General features: G+C 45.6%; 1 protein-coding gene and 1 non-coding gene across 2 annotated transcripts in view; both read right to left on the reverse strand.

Moving 5' to 3' along the window:
- BFSP2 (beaded filament structural protein 2) overlaps nt 1–17,950 on the reverse strand; it is a 73,218-nt gene that overhangs the window by 36,739 nt on the left and 18,529 nt on the right. The window lies entirely within an intron of this gene.
- On the reverse strand, nt 8,879–8,951 carry TRNAE-CUC. The gene has a single exon. It is a non-coding gene; the product is annotated as a tRNA-Glu (tRNA).

The raw sequence follows: 17,950 nt of genomic DNA on the forward strand, positions 1-17,950 counted from the left end.
CAAGCAAAAGCTGAGAGAGTTCAGCACCACCAAACCAGCTTTACAACAAATGCTAAAGGAACTTCTCTAGACAAGAAACACAAGAGAAGGAAAAGACCTATAATAATGAACCCAAAACAATTTAGAAAATGGGAATAGGAACATACATATCGATAATTACCTTAAATGTAAATGGACTAAATGCTCCCACCAAAAGACACAGATTGGCTGAATGGATACATAAACAATACCCTTATATATGCTGTCTACAAGAGACCCACTTCAGTCCTAGAGACACATACAGACTGAAAGTAAGGGGATGGAAAAAGATATTCCATGCAAATGGAAACCAAAAGAAAGCTGGAGTAGCAATTCTCATATCAGACAAAATAGACTTTAAAATAAGGACTATTAAAAGAGACAAAGAAGGACACTACGTAATGATCAAGGGATTGATCCAAGAAGAAGATATAACAATTGTAAATATTTATGCACCCAACATAGGAGAACCTCAATACATAAGGCAAATACTAACAGCCATAAAAGGGGAGATCGACAGTAACACATTCATAGTAGGGGACTTTAACACCCCACTTTCACCCATGGACAGATCATCCAAAATGAAAATAAATAAGGAAACACAAGCTTTAAATGATACATTAAACAAGATGGACTTAATTGATATTTATAGGACACTCCATCCAAAAACAAGAGAATACACATTTTTCTCAAGTGCTCATGGAACATTCTCCAGGATAGATCATATCTTGGGTCACAAATCAAGCCTTGGTAAATTTAAGAAAATTGAAATTGTATCAAGTACCTTTTCTGACCACAACGCCATGAGACTAGATATCACTTACAGGAAAAGATCTGTAAGAAATACAAACACATGGAGGCTAAACACTACACTACTTAATAATGAAGTGATCACTGAAGAAATCAAAGAGGAAATAAAAAACTACCTAGAAACAAATGATAGTGGAGACACAACGACCCAAAACCTATGGGATGCAGCAAAAGCAGTTCTAAGGGGGAAGTTTATAGCAATACAAGCCCACCTTAAGAAGCAGGAAACATCTCGAATAAACAACCTAACCTTGCACCTCAAGCAATTAGAGAAAGAAGAACAAAAAAACCCCAAAGCTAGCAGAAGGAAAGAAATCATAAAAATCAGATCAGAAATAAATGAAAAAGAAATGAAGGAAACAATAGCAAAGATCAATAAAACTAAAAGCTGGTTCTTTGAGAAGATAAACAAAATAGATAAACCACTAGCCAGACTCATCAAGAAAAAAAGGGAGAAGACTCAAATCAATAGAATTAGAAATGAAAAAGGAGAGGTAACAACTGACACTGCAGAAATAAAAAAAATCATGAGAGTTTACTACAAGCAACTCTATGCCAATAAAATGGACAATCTGGAAGAAATGGACAAATTCTTAGAAATGCACAACCTGCCAAGACTGGATCAGGAAGAAATAGAAAATATGAACAGACCAATCACAAGCACTGAAATTGAAACTGTGATTAAAAATCTTCCAACAAACAAAAGCCCAGGACCAGATGGCTTCACAGGTGAATTCTATCAAACGTTTAGAGAAGAGCTAACACCTGTCCTTCTCAAACTCTTCCAAAATATAGCAGAGGGAGGAACACTCCCAAATTCCTTCTGCGAGGCCACCATCACCTTGATACCAAAACCAGACAAGGATGTCACAAAGAAAGAAAACTACAGGCCAATATCACTGATGAACATAGATGCAAAAATCCTCAACAAAATACTAGCAAACAGAATCCAACAGCACATTAAAAGGATCATACACCATGATCAAGTGGTGTTTATTCCAGGAATGCAAGGAATCTTCAATATACGCAAATCTATCAATGTGATAAACCATATTAACAAATTGAAGGAGAAAAACCATATGATCATCTCAATAGATGCAGAGAAAGCTTTCAACAAAATTCAACACCCATTTATGATAAAAACCCTGCAGAAAGTAGGCATAGAGGGAACTTTCCTCAACATAATAAACGCCATATATGACAAGCCCACAGCCAACATCGTCCTCAATGGTGAAAAACTGAAAGCATTTCCACTAAGATCAGGAACAAGACAAGGTTGCCCACTCTCACCACTCTTATTCAACATAGTTTTGGAAGTTTTAGCCACAGCAATCAGAGAAGAAAAGGAAATAAAAGGAATCCAAATCGGAAAAGAAGAAGTAAAGCTGTCACTGTTTGCAGATGACATGATACTATACATAGAGAATCCTAAAGATGCTACCAGAAAACTACTAGAGCTAATCAATGAATTTGGTAAAGTAGCAGGATACAAAATTAATGCACAGAAATCTCTGGCATTCCTGTATACTAATGATGAAAAATCTGAAAGTGAAATCAAGAAAACACTCCCATTTACCACTGCAACAAAAAGAATAAAATATCTAGGAATAAACCTACCTAAGGAGACAAAAGACCTGTATGCAGAAAATTATAAGACACTGATGAAAGAAAAATAAAGATTATACAAATAGATGGAGAGATATACCATGTTCTTGGATTGGAAGAATCAACATTGTGAAAATGACTCTACTACCCAAAGCAATCTACAGATTCAATGCAATCCCTATCAAACTACCACTGGTATTTTTCACAGAACTAGTACAAAAAATTTCACAATTTGTATGGAAACACAAAAGACCCCGAATAGCCAAAGCAATCTTGAGAACGAAAAAAGGAGCTGGAGGAATCAGGCTCCCTGACTTCAGACTATACTACAAAGCTACAGTAATCAAGACAGTATGGTACTGGCACAAAAACAGAAAGATAGATCAATGGGACAGGATAGAAAGCCCCGAGATAAACCCACGCACATATGGACACCTTATCTTTGATAAAGGTGGCAGGAATGTACAGTGGAGAAAGGACAGCCTCTTCAATAAGTGGTGCTGGGAAAACTGGACAGGTACATGTAAAAGTATGAGATTAGATCACCCCCTAACACCATACACAAAAATAAGCTCAAAATGGATTAAAGACCTAAATAAGGCCAGAAACTATCAAACTCTTAGAGGAAAACATAGGCAGAACACTCTATGACATAAATCACAGCAAGATCCTTTCTGACCCACCTCCTAGAGTAATGGAAATAAAAACAAAAATAAACAAATGGGACCTAATGAAACTTCAAAGCTTTTGCACAGCAAAGGAAACCATAAACAAGACCAAAAGACAACCCTCAGAATGGGAGAAAATATTTGCAAATGAAGCAACTGACAAAGGATTAATCTCCAAAATTTACAAGCAGCTCATGCAGCTCAATAACAAAAAAACAACCCAGTCCAAAAATGGGCAGAAGACCTAAATAGACATTTCTCCAAAGAGGATATACAGAATGCCAACAAACACATGAAAGAATGCTCAACATCATTAATCATTAGAGAAATGCAAATCAAAACTACAATGAGATATCATCTCACACCAGTCAGAATGGCCATCATCAAAAAATCTAGAAAAAATAAATGCTGGAGAGGGTGTGGAGAAAAGGGAACACTCTTGCACTGCTGGTGGAAATGTGAATTGGTTCAGCCACTATGGAGAACAGTATGGAGGTTCCTTAAAAAACTACAAATAGAATTACCATATGACCCAGCAATCCCACTACTGGGCATGTACCCTGAGAAAACCAAAATTCAAAAAGAGTCATGTACCAAAATGTTCATTGCAGCTCTATTTACAATAGCCCGGAGATGGAAACAACCTAAGTGCCCATCATCGGATGAATGGATAAAGAAGATGTGGCACATATATACAATGGAATATTACTCAGCCTTAAAAAGAAACGAAATTGAGTTATTTGTAATGAGATGGATAGACCTAGAGTCTGTCATACAGAGTGAAGTAAGTCAGAAAGAAAAAGACAAATACCGTATGCTAACACATATATATGGAATTTAAGAAAAAAAAGCATGTCATGAAGAACCTAGGGGTGGGACGGGAATAGAGACGCAGACCTACTGGAGAACGGACTTGAGGATATGGGGAGGGGGAAGGGTGAGCTTTGACAGGGCGAGAGAGAGTCATGGACATACACACACTAACAAACGTAGTAAGGTAGATAGCTAGTGGGAAGCAGCCGCATGGCACAGGGATATTAGCTCGGTGCTTTGTGACAGCCTGGAGGGGTGGGATAGGGAGAGTGGGAGGGAGGGAGACGCAAGAGGGAGGACATATGGGAACATATGTATATATATAACTGATTCACTCTATTATAGAGCAGAAACTAACACACCATTGTAAAGCAATTGTACCCCAATAAAGATGTTAAAAAAATAAATAAATAAATGGAGCTGGTGGTGGCAGGTGAGGGATTTTACTTTCATTGTGTTTCAAAAAGGCAAGGATGAGCAGCATTTTCAAAAGCGTTATCATTTGGGCCCAAGGGTATAATTAGAGCTTTATTTGGAGTTAATGATATTGGCATCCCAGCAACCAGAGCTGCAGGTGAGGGAGGAGGTGGGTGGAGGTGGGTAAGACTGGGCCCTGGGAAATGAGACTCAGCTGGTGCACTGGCAGATGCAAGAGAACACTTTTCACATTTGTTTGACTTTCAAGTTTAGGATGAATGCTCAGCATGACTTGCTTCCAGCAATAAATGAACAAGAAATCATCATTTGTCCCTATACCCTACTCTTACTGCGTCTTCACCAGGATGGTGAAGGCCAGCTTGTCACCAGCCAGCCGGGTGCCTCTCTGTGCTCATCCTGATGTGCCGCTACGTTCGTCATGAGACACACTTTCCTCTCTTGGCTTCCATGAACCACTCTCCCCTGCTCTTCCTACTTTGTTGGCCATCTTTCGGCTTCCTCCTGCATGAAGTCTGTCTCCCTTGTCTGACCTCTAAATGCTAGAGTTCTCAGGACTGGGTCCTGGGGCTTTTTCTCTTTAATCACTTGAGTTATCTGATCCATTCACACGGCTTGAAATGTATGTGCGGATGACTTCTGCATTTATATCTCTAGCTCAGAACCTTCCTTTCTACTCTAGCCTTGAGTACCATTCTCTCCTTGACATCTCTACTTGGCTCAGATGTCTCAAGCTTAACGTGGCCAAAATGGAATTTTTGCCCTCTAAAAGCAAATTGCGCCCCCCCTCCAGCTCCATGCCAGTAAACAGTACTAACAGAAACCAGGGAGTCTTGACATCGTGCTTTCTCTCATCTCCCACATCTAATCCAACACCAAGGTTAGTCAATCCCCCCCGCCCCAATGTATCTCAAATCCATCTACTTCTCACATCTCCACTGATGTCACCCTGCTGCACACCCCCGTCACGCCCTCCGACCCCATGGCAACATCCTCTTAATCCTCTCTCCTCTCCTGCTTGAGTCCATTCTTCATCCTGCTTCCAGAGTGATTTTCTTCAACTCTTCACATCAGATGTTGTCACTCTGATTAAATTAACTTAAAACTCTTCTGAGGTGTTTCTTGTGTCTAAGATAAAATCCAAGCTTCTGACAGCCTCCCTCAAGGCCCTGCATGTGTGTCAATCTTCCCACTGCTCACAGGCTCCACCCTGCTGGTGCCGGGTCTTTGTGGACCACGCGGGCCTCTCTCCTGCCTTGAGGCTTAAGCACGTGTGGACTCCTCTGCCTGGACTGCTCTCGCCTCTCCTGTGTTTGGGTGGCTCCCGCAACCTGATCACCCTGCCTAAGGTAGGACCTCCTTCCTCTCTGTCCCTCTCTGCCTTGTTCACTTTCTTTAAAACACTTAGCACAGCTTGTAATTATTACCAATTTTTGTTTATTGGTTTATTAGTTGTTATCTCTGTATTTGCTGCCAGAATATAAACTCCTTGAGGCCAGGCACTGCCTTTCTGTCCTGCTGTTGTTCATCCCCAGCACAGTGTCTGGTACAGGACATACAGTTGGATTCATGAGCCCAGAAATAGTGCTGCTTCTTCATGGACAACCAGGAAGGGGAGACCCTCCAGGGACACCCAGGTTCCTACCTAGTTCCAACCTGAGAATCACCTTTGGTACCTCCCTCCCCTTCACTCCCAAATCAGAACATATCAATTCCCCACACTGATGAGCTTCACTCCATTCCTGTCGCTTATGCAGCCTTGCTTCGAGCCCCAATCGTCTCTTTTCTGGTTCAACCTGATAGTTGTTACCTGAAGATGGAAAATATGAAGCCCACGCAGTGAGTTAAGGTTGCCCCTGCAAGTGGAGTTAGGGGACGTGTCATCAGGTAGTGAAGAGTGTGCCATGTCCCAGACAGCTCCCCCCAAGCACAGTCACAGCCACTGTGGGTCCCGGGAGAATCAGGCACACTGAGGGCTAAGGTCGGGTCTTCCGGGCAAGTTCAGGATGGTGGGCACTTCTGAGTTGTACTGCATGTAACCCTTGACCTCATCATCACGCTGCGCTCTGGCTGAGGGAAGAAGGTCTTAGTAGGAGAGGTCGGAGGAGTGTGGAGTGAGAGGCCAGAGCTGGTGGGTGCTGGTGTTCACAGTGCTGGGTGATCAGGAGGACCTGGCCCCTAGAGGCTGCCCTCTGTCTTGAGGAGGACAAAGTCCCCTAGGCTTCACCTTCTGCGGAGGCCTCCCTCATCCTGTTCCCACAAGTTCTGGCTCTGGGCTCACCCAGCATCCTGCCTGCAGCTACCTTGGCTGGATATAGGAGGGCTTGCTCTGGGCACTAAAGAGTTTAACTGCCACGGTACACCAGTATGTAAGCCTGGGTGTATGTGTCATGACCCGGCCCTTCAGGGCCTAATTTTCTACACATGCCCTAATAAAATCTGAGTGTTGAGCACCAGGCACATCAAGATACAGTGACCCTGGGAGGCTCTGTTTGGGCAGCCAGCTGGTCTCCCTCTGTGATATCTCTGTCTCTCTGCCTCTCTTTGCTTCCTAGATTTGGAGCAACTGCTTTCCAACTTCTCATTCCCCTTTCTACTGGAATGAACTTACTAAGATGCAATTTGAATTTATTCAGGGGTGTGCTCTTGAATAAACCCTCACAACTTGGCCCTGCTCTTCACTGGCTTTATCTCTTTTTCTCTCCCCTGCTATAGGCTGAACTGTTTTTCTGAACAGACATGGGCCTCTCCAGCTTCCAGACCTTGACTCATGTTGCTACCTCTGTGTGTCATGACCTAACTAGGCCATCCAGCCTCTATGCTTTCCTTATCTGCCAGGTGAACTCCTACCCATCCTTCAAAACCCAGCTCAGGAATTAATACAACATTGTAAATCAATTATACTTCCATAAAATAAATTAAAAAAAACCAACTCAGGCTGCCCTGGTCATCCTCTGTACTTCCCATATTCCGTGTGGGTATACCTCGATCACTGTAGTTGCCATGTTAGACTTTATTCTGATATTTTTCTGTCTTTCCCCACCACTAATATGTGTCCCTGAGACAGGTACAGTCTCTCACCTCTGCCCTCAGAATGGGTGCATCTGTATAATTTCCATTATACAGATGGGGAAACTGAGGCCCAGAGAGTTCAGGAACTTGCCCCCAGAACTAAGTGGCCCAGCTGATTTTAATCTGTATCAGTCTGACACAGCTCATTGCTCTTTTTTCTTTTTTCAAAAAAACTTTTTATTGTGGGAAATTTCAACTCCATCAAACTACATATAAAGGTAGAGAGAGACTCACCTCCTTACTTCAACAATGACAATCTCACGGCTAATTAAAAAAAAAATCTCTATTCCCACTGACCTCTACTCCTATCTCTGAGGTTATTACATACATATCACTTCATCTATAATTATTTCAGATGCTCTCTTTTGTACTTCTTGTATTTCAATTTAAAAATTATCAAAGCAATACATACATTGGTTTAAAAAATTAAACAATACTAAAAAGAGATGCTTATAAAGGCTTGTAAAGAAAAGCGTTCCCTTTCCCACATTTTCCTCTCCCCATGTCCTAGTCCCCAGCTGTTCACTTGTCCAGAGCTTGCCCCATATTTCTACAAACTTCTTGATTGTTTGAGTTGTCAGCCACAGGCATTATTTATTGACTTCCTGGCGGACAAATGAAGATTTCGCTCACTCACACTCCACCTCCCTTTTCCTTTATTTATTGGCTATCTTGGTAACTTTAAACAATAAAGCTGTATGTCTTGCTGTATAAATTATGGAGAGTTTCTTCTCACACTTAGTCTTTCTCTTATAATTGCAGATGTTTTATTTTCTAAGGTCAAAAGAGAAGACTGAAAACCAGTTTAATTACTCAGCAACTCTACTGATGCCAGTGTGAAATATAAGTCCTTTCTGCTAAGAATTGCGATGGAGGTGCCCCTGTCAGAAGCTGTGGGCAGAGAGCCAAATTGTTGTTTTATTTTCCAACTGAGCATCCTCAGGCCTGCAGAACAATGTCCGCTGTTTGATTTTATGTTCATGGTGCTACCCTCTCCAGGGCATGCCTGCAATACCCACACACAACCATCTTGCCTTACCACCATGTTTGAGCTGTGATTCTCATACTAAGTAGCTCAGTGTTTTCTCTTGTAAAAGAGGCAGCTTTATCTTGATAGTACCAGGCACACAATGATCCCTTAATAGACGTTTGTTGAATGAATAAGTGATATGTGTTTAAAGAGCCAAACGTGAAATAAGGATGAGAAACCAGTTCACAAGTATCAGACTGGCAAACCTTTGGGAGGTGAGGATGTGAAGAAAGTGGGGATCTCACACACTGTCTCCAGGAGGGTAAATTGATGCAGCCACTTTGGAGAGCCACTTGACAATGCCGTGTAAAAGCTGATGATGGGCACAGCCCATTCTGCTCCTAGGTACTGACCTGGAGCCGGGGAAGAAACTCTTTCTTTTTTTTTTTTTTATTTTGGTCTCATCACGAAGCTTGTGAGATCTTAGTTCCCCAACCAGGGATTGAACCCGGGTCCTCCGCAGTGAGAGTGCAGAGTCCTAACCACTGGACCACCAAGGAATTCCCAGAAACTCTTTCTATAGTGGGCCAGGGAGGAAATACTTTAGGTTTTGTGGTCTTTGTTGCAACTACACATCTCTGCTTGGGAGTATGAAAGCAGCCTTAGACAATTAGTACATGAACGGGTGTGACTGTGTTCCAGTCAAACCTTATTTACAAAAGCAGGCGCCTGGTTAGATTTCTGCCTATAGTTTGCCCACCTCGGACCTAGGGGGGCTCTCCCATGTGTGCACGAGAAGGTTCATGCCCCTCCTGTTTGTGATAGTGAAACCGAAAGCAACCTCTATCCATCAGCAGAAAAATTCATAACCTATGGTATAAATACAATGAAATGCTCTATGTATAAACATGGATAAATCTCAAAATCAAAATGAGGAGTGAAGAAAGCAAATTGCTGAAGGAAGTAGTGTGTGATGGTTAATTTTATGTGTCAATTTGGCTGGGCCATGGTGCCCAGAGATTTGGTCAAACATTACTCTGGATGAGATTAACATTTGAATTGGTGGCTCTGAGTAAAGTGGCTTGTCTTCCACAACGTTGGCGGGGACTCATCCAGTCAACTGAAGGCCTGAATAGAACAAACTATTCTAAACTATTCTGAACTGATGTCCCCAGAGCCGGCAGATGGCCTTTGGACTTGACCTGGAACAACAGCTCTTCCCTGGATCTCCAACCTGCGGGCACCTTGATTTTGGACTTCTAGCCTCATTATAGTGTGAGCCAATTCCTTAAAATAAATCTCTCTCTCTCTCGAAACATCCTATTGGTTCTGTTTTTCTGGAGAACCCTGACTAATACACAGTGTAATGCAATTGAATATAAAGTTTAAAATCATGCAAAACAATCCAATAAAGGATTTATATACATATATAGTAAAATTGAAACAACACTTTTGGGAATGATAAGTGCCAAATGTAAAGCAGTGGTGGCCTCTGCGGAGGGGAATGGAATCAGGACGGAGCAGCACAAAGGGTGTTTCAGTTGTATCTGGAATCTTTGATTTTGTGTTTTTAAAAGAGGTCTGTAGCAAATAACATTAAGGTGGACACTTTAGGATGTTGGGCACCCCTTTATATGTGTTTGACATATTTCATGATTAAGAAGAATGAGATAACGTCACAAAACAACGAGGGAACGAAAATCAGTGCAGTGACTGGCATGCCCTAGGCCCCTATCATGTAGAGCAAGAGTGGCTGGAACAGTTGGATGGAGAAGGCAGGTCAGCGGTGGTGGGAGACCACTAGGTGGAGCAAAGGGGGACCTCTAGAGCTCCAGAAGAGGCTTCTGGGCAGCGCGCATGAAGATGGAGCGGGTTTCTCCCGGCGTGGGAGAAGGGCGGAGCAGCGCGGCGTGTGCTGGGGCTGGGAGGTGGCTGCAGAGGTGTGGGCCGGCCCCGTGGACATGGCCACGGTCACGTGGGCTCAGAGAGGCACTTTGTGTTTACTGGGAGGAGGCCCTGCAGAAATAGTTATCCTCGACTACCCTCTGACAAGATTTGTTTCCTGGGCGCTTGCCAACATCGGAGGAATTTGTGTTGCTCAGAAATATGTGGGGTACTTGTTGAGGCTTAAAAAGGATTGCGAACTCCTCTTCCCTATTTCAGGTGCGGCTGCTAGAGCAGACACTGTCAGCGCTCGGCCACATCCCCTCGGATTGTTTTTTCCACCCATTTTGCGCCTGTGGGTTCCCTGTGCTTTCACTTCCCGGGGTCCGCAGTCGGGGCTTTTTTTGGAGCAGTGCCCTCCGGCCAGCAGAGCCCACTTTTCAGTTCCCTGGGCGAGTCCTCTGGGAATGACTGACAGGCATGGGGGTGTGAAAGCCCCTTGCTTGGGGTTGGGACAACTCTGAGGTGGAACTTCCCCTCCTGAGTTGCCCTGAAGCTGGCCCTTGGCCTGAGATGGTTTGCTTGCTCCCTCCTCCCTCACAGGCTTCCCGGGGACACCTCCATAATATGCCACCTGGTAGAGTCCTAGACTTGGGGTCTGCCTCTTGGGAATCCATCTAAGACAAGTGTACTTCTCATCCCAGAAACTCTCCAGGGTCAGGATGCTGCGAGCTGTCGTCCATCTAGAGGGTTGCTGGGCACACAGGCTCTGGAATCAAACTACCCAAGCTGAAAGTCTTGTCTCTGTCACCTCCTAGCTGTGGGACCTTGCAAAAGTTATTTAACTGTTCTGTGCCTCAGTTTCCTCATCTTTATTTTATTTTTTTAATTTTATTTTTTTATCGAAGTATAGTTGATTTACAATGTGTTAGTTTCAGGTGTACAGCACAGTTGTTCAGTTATGTGTGTATATATATATATATTCTTTTTCAGATTTTTTTCCCTTATAGGTTATTACAAAATATTGAGTAGAGTTCCCTGTGCTATACAGTAGGTCCTTGTTGGTTATCTATTTTATATATATTAGTGTGTATATGTTAATCCCAAACTCTTAATTTATCCCTCCCTCTCCCCTTCCCTTTTGGTAATCATAAATTTGTTTTCTATGTCTGTGAGTTTTCTCTTCTTTAAAAAGGGGGTCATAAAAGTATGGGCCTCATAAAGCTGATGTGAGGTCAAATGAGTTAGGATATGCAAGAACCTCAGAACAAATCCTGGCATATAGTAAGTGCTCAATAAACATTACCTTTGTTACCCTTCACTGGAACTTAAGGGACACTTAAGGGCAATCAGGAATTAATATGCTTTACCCCTGAGCCTGTGTCTGCTAATTTAATTTAATTAACCCAGGCTAATTTAATGAAGGGGACAAATAACCTCAATTTATTTGTTATGTGGACACATAACCTCAACTTATTACGACGGTGTAGAATGGACCGGTCAGTAGATTGGCAGGGTGGGTGTGGGGCTAACAGTCTACTGAAGGAACTCTAGAAGAATCCTCACTTTTCCTTTGCCTGAGACTCCACCCCACTTCCCACACCCGAGGCTGGTTGAAGTACAGGAAGGTGGGTTTGGACGCCGTGTCCAGGAATGGGATTGGATAGGGAGACAATTAGGGAAGGGAGAGAAATGCTCACTCATTCTTGCATGAGCATCAGCAAGAAAGAGGGGACAGAACTCAAAGTATTAGACTTGGAACAGGAAACCGAGTTCCAGTCCTGGCTCTGGTTATCACTAGACACGGATTTCTCATCTCTGAGCCTCAGTTTCCGTCTCTGTAAAAGGGGGTAATAACACCAGTTCTGCTACTCCACAGAGAGGCTGTGAGGATCTAGGGGGACACAGCAGAGAATATGCAGGGTACTCTGCGCGGCTGTGCTCTGCAGTCCTACAGACGGCGCCAAAGCAAGGTGTTAGGAGAACAAGGCCAGTGCATGTTCTTGGAAATTATCCTTGGAAATCCCTTAGGAGGGTGCCATCTGGGGGACCCACAGTCAATACATCCAGCACAGATGGGGTTTTTCTTCATATGAAACAGCTGACTTAAAAGAGGAGTCATGCTATCTGGAAAGCTCCTCTCTTGAAACACCTATCATACTCAGCAAGGCATAGCCCTCACACCAGGAGGGACCCGTGGGAAATGAGCCTGTCTGAAGAGGAAGCAAATTCACGCCTTCCACCTCTTGGGCACAGGGCACATCCTCACTGAGGGAGCAGAACGCCAGCACCAGTTAAATGGTGTCTCTCTCCCCCACGCTTGCTTAAGGTATAGGCCTGTAGGAGACGCAGGGCATTAGAGCAGGAAGTAGAGCGCTGAGTTGCCGGGCTGCCTTCCACGCTGAGGGTGAGGCCCTGTAGACTTCTCTGCCGTCAGCTTTCAGGAAGCCTCAACTCAGAAATACCATGACGCAGTTTTAGAATTGCAAAGGGCTTTCGGAGATCATGCAAGGTGAAGAACCAAGGCACAGGGAGGCGTGATGGCCGACCCCAGGCCTCACAGCAGGCCCTTCTCTCTCTCTCTCTTTTTTTTTTTTTTTTGCGGTATGCGGGCCTCTCACTGTTGTGGCCTGTCCCGTTGAGGAGCACAGGCTCCGGACGCGCAGGCTCAGCGGCCGTGGCTCACGGGCCCAGCCGCTCCGCGGCATGTGGGATCTTCCCGGACCGGGGCAGGAACCCGCGTCCCCTGCATCGGCAGGCGGACTCTCAACCACTGCACCACCAGGGAAGCCCAGGCCCTTCTCTCTTTAGCGACCGCAGCGAGGACTCATGGGAGAACCGTGGGCCTTGACCAGAGATGCAGGGCTTCAAACCCTGTCTTGGTTAGTTGGGGATGTGTGTGCTCTAAAAGAAGTCCCTGTTTGTAGAACGGGGATGAGGAAACTTTCTCCCCAGAGTAGCAAGACGATTAAAAGATGTGCATGTGTAGCAGAATGTTAAATTGCTTGAGCCCAGACGGGGAAGCCACTCACCCCTCTTTCAGTGCCCAAGGGTGCACCCGCCCCGGTAGCAAAGGCGGAACCCGCGACAGGCATGGCGGCCTCGGATCCGCAGAGCGGGGTCCTGGCGAGAGGGCACCTGTAGGGTGGGGGAGGCCGTGGGGCCCCAGCCGAGGAGTGGCTGGTCCGGCGGGGGAGCGGGAGTCTCAGCAGAGCTCATGAAAGTGTTCCCAGGAGAAGGAATCTGGTTTGAACTACAGCCAGACCCAGACGGTGGGAAGCCACCTTACAGCAGCGTGTCTGGAAAGGACTTTGCTGCCCTCCTTTCCACGCCTTCCTGCTTACACTCTGGCTGCCTTAGAAACAGCAGGGGGAGTGGGGGTGGGAGGACGCTGGTCCCCACCTTGGAGGGGAGAACGAGGGTCCACAGGTTGAATAATAGTTGACTAGCTGTGCTGTTCACTGGATTGAGACAGTGTTTTGTGACTTAGAACGAGCACAGAATTTTTAATTACTTATAAGTGATCAGAAAAATCCTGAGACCATCCATGTTCTCAACCACGGGCAGGAGACAGTATTTATCTCACACTGAACACGTTGAAAGGGACCTTGGAAGAAATTCCTTTCAAACCAAAGCTGATTTTGTAAGTGGACCTCGTGAGTCCCTCCTGTTCAACACACGGTTGACATCCATCGCACGCCCAATGCTGTGCTTGGCATATGGCAGGCTCTCAACAATGTGTGGATTCATTTATTTACTCCTCGTCCCTCTTGATCTCCAGGTCCTGGAGGCCAAGAATTTTGACTCTTTAATATCTGAATTCCATAGTGCCTGGTGCAGAGTCAACCCATCAATGCCTGAGGAATGAACAGAATAAAAAGGAATTCTGTGCCAGCTCCACAGCAGCCACCATGACAAAGGTTACACTGTCGAGCCTGCTGGTGAGGAAGGAGGCGGGGCCAGCTCGCACCAACATCACTAAGATCCTGTAGTTACATGTGACACTAATTACACCCACAGGCTGAGGAGCTGCAGCCTAATCTCTGACACTGACAGAGGCTTTTCCCACTCGTGTTATTCTCCTTAAATTTCAAAAGAGTGGGGGCCATGATGGCAGGTGTAATTATCTCTGTCCTTTTGTAGATGCAGAAGCTGAAGGTGGAGAGATTAGGGACCCAGGCAAAGCCTTTGGTGAGCTGAGACTAGGTGAGACTCAGGACCCCTACTCCAAACTCAAGCTCTCACCTAAAACCCAAAGCCACAGAAAATGCAACTGAAAGAGAAAAGGAGGGGGTGGTTTCTCCCACCACAAATGGCAGCAGGAGAGAATTAAGACTTGCTGGATAATGTATGCAAAGTCTCAGGGTAAAGTGCAATTTTATGGTTGATGTAGAATCCTCAGGAAATTGGGAGCTGTCGTGGAAATTCTTAAATGAATGTGGGGCGGCATGAAGTGCGTGGCTGGCCTCACCGGATCAGGGTGGCTCCGGCAGGGAAGGGATGATTCTAGGCATCCAGAACTTGGCACAAACCACATTTTGCTGCTGGGTGACTAGGGGTGCAAGACAGTTCCCGGAGCAGCCAGAAGGTGGCGCCACTTGCCAAGGGAACCCAGTCAGAGGCAGCCGCCTGGGGCTCCTCCACCACTCTGATTTGGCCTGGAGGCCACTCTTGGATTTCTGCCGCAAGGTGAGATGCGTCCCAAACACCAAGGGTTCATCTCTGATTGCCCCTGTGCAACTGCTAATTCCTTCTCCCTGGGGTACTGCGGAGTTGGCTGAGCAGATGGTAATAATAGGAGGGCCTTGCAATCCAAGCAGTTATTATCATTTTAACCACTGCAAACAGTGACGTCAGTTACTACCACAGTTTATCGAGTGCTTGCCCGGCCGGACGCTAAGCCAAGTGCTCTAAGTGAATTATTTAATTCCCATGACAATCCTGTAGAGTAAATATTATTATTCATATTTTACAGATGAGAACGTTGAAATTCATAGAGGCTAAGAAATTTGTTTTAGGTCACAAATCCAGTCAATGGCAAAGTCAGAATTTGAATGCAGTTCTTTTGGACTCTGTAGCTTGTGTCAGGAATCACTGTGATGCACTGTCTCTGTCTGTCTTCCTCCCTCCCTCCCTCCCATGCTTTCCGTGCACCTGGCATTGTGCCGGGGGTTAGATTCAGGACCCGTCGGACTATACCTCTGCTCTTGGTGATGAATGACAGCAGTGGGCCATGGGAGCATGTTGGAGAACAGGAAAGAAGGTTCACTTGTATCTGGTACCACCTTTAGGTCAGGCATGATGCTGGGCACTGTTTAAGTCGGAAATTCCAGGTGTCTGTTGGTTACATTTAATCTGGGTTTTTGTGATCTCAGATCAGGTGTGGGCTCTGGGCTCTCTCAGTAACCCTCTGACTAACAATGTCTCCCTTCACTGACAGTTAGCAAGGCCTGAGATATATTCTGGCAGGTGTGGGTGGGGGGGGGGGTTCAATAAAACTGCTTCATTAATGCTGGGGCACAGGCCACCACCTGACCCTTGAAAATGAAGGAGGCGGCCAACACGTACTGAACGTTCCTATCCCAACTGGCCAACTAGCAGAGTCACGATAGATTAGGGAACTGGGCTCATGGGAGTGCAGTTTCTTCCCTTAGACGTCCTCCACTGCTTGGGAATAACGAGGAACTGTGACAGGAAGGTCTAGGGTCAAGGCTTGGGAGAGCAGAGAATTCCACCCTCTCATTTTATAGGTGAGGAACCTTGGAGAGAAAGGGGTTTGCCTCAGGGCACGCAGCCAGTTAGCAGCACAAAGTGAAGACAGACATGGGAGTCAGCTGTATTTGGAATCTTCATGCCCGTGGAGAGTGTGGTAAAGTGACCACCTGCTCGAAGGAGTTATGAAAGGGAATCTGGCCTATTCCCTGTGTGTCTGCAAGGAGATGTCAGTTTGACCCAATCTCTTCATTTAACAGTTAAGGAAACTGAGGTTCAGAGAGGTGGAGTAACTTGTCCAAGATCACACAGCAACTTAGTAGCATTTACTGTTTCAACTATATGAATAGTAGTCTCTCGGGCTCTCTGTACCATGGCTGTCTGTACCATGGCTTTCCTTTCTGAACCCCAAGCTCTGTGTGGTTTCATAGGATTTGGGATCTGATTTCAAGTGCAAAAGGAAGTGAGGGTGAGGTGGATTAGGTGCAGAAATATTCGCATTTCTGGAACCTTCAGAATGGCATTTGAGGAAATAGGATAAAATGTTGGAAATCAGGACTATAAGGTGATAAAAACAATAGCTATTGTTATGGGTGGAACTGTGTACCACCCAAAAGATATGTTAAAGTCCTAACCCCTACTGAATACCTGTAAATGCAACCTGATTTGGAAATAAGATTTTTGCAGATGTAATCAAGTGGAGATGAGGTCATTAGGATGGACCCTAGGCCAATGTGAGTTGGTGCCCTTATAAGAGGGAAATTTGGACACTGACACACAGGGAGAAGGAAGGTGGAGACTGAACTAATACATCTACAAGCCAAGGAATGCCAAGGATGTGGCTTCCATCAGAAGGTAGAAAAGAAGCCTCGAGCAGATTCTCCCTCAGAACCCTCAGGAGGAACCAACCCTACTGACACCTAGACTTCCAACTTCCAGCCTCCAGGACTGGGAGAGAATCAAGTTCTGTTGTTTAAGCCACACAGTTTGTGATACTTTGTTTCTGTTTAAAAATTATTATTTTGGCCGCACCACGCGGCACGTGGGATCTTAGTTCCCAACCAGGATCTTAGTTCCCACACGCCCTGCAGTGGAAGTGTGGAGTCTTAACCACTGGACCACCAGGGAAGCCCCTGTGATACTTTGTTATGGCAGCCCTAGAAAACAAATATAATAGAAATAGAAAACCTCTTATTAACTAATTACTTTTCTGGGCACGTCTTTTTGATTTAATCACTATTTGTTGTGCATCTACTATGTGCCAGGCACTGCCCCGGGCTCCAGAGAAAGATCAGGGAATAGAGAGGCCAAGTTCCTGCCCTCTGGAAGCTTACTTTCTAGTTCCCCTGCATTACCTGCCAGAATCCTCACAGCAGTTCTATGAAATAGGGATTACCCCCCTCAACTTGAGGTAAGGGCCTCCCATGGGGGAAGGACAAAGCTGGTGGCTCTGTCTGAGGGCACCACGCCGCCCTTCTCCGTCACTCTGTTCTCCTCATTTACCGCAGAGGCGTGCGACTGACTCCCAGGGGAGAAGGTGACACAGGCAGGAGTGTGGGATCCAGCATTTCTGAGGTCAGAGTGGGTCCTGCTTCCCAAAGAAACTGCACTTCGGTCCCAGCCTGGAGAGCCCTGCATAGCCACTGTGAGGCAGAGACCCTGACTCACTAGCTCTGTCCCGAGCCCTCCCTCCTGCCGCTGAGGACGGGGCTCAGGAAGCTCAGTCTAGCTGGAGGAAGCAAATCCCTGGCCCTGACAGCGGGCAGCGGTGGCTAACAGCTGGGCCACGGCACTGTCGCCTGCACACGAACGCTCACAGAGTATCAGCGACCAGCAGACAGGTACTCTGTGATCCTGGTGGGAGGGCACAGAGACAAGACCACGCCGTGACTGCATCTGAATGGAGAGGCAAGGACGCTCTGCAGCCACACAGACTCAACGCGCGCCTTCCAGCCAGCTCCGT

This window comes from Monodon monoceros, unplaced genomic scaffold, assembly GCF_005190385.1.
Source record: "Monodon monoceros isolate NGI ecotype Baffin Bay Population unplaced genomic scaffold, NGI_Narwhal_1 Super_Scaffold_11, whole genome shotgun sequence".
Taxonomy (NCBI): Eukaryota; Metazoa; Chordata; class Mammalia; order Artiodactyla; family Monodontidae; genus Monodon; species Monodon monoceros.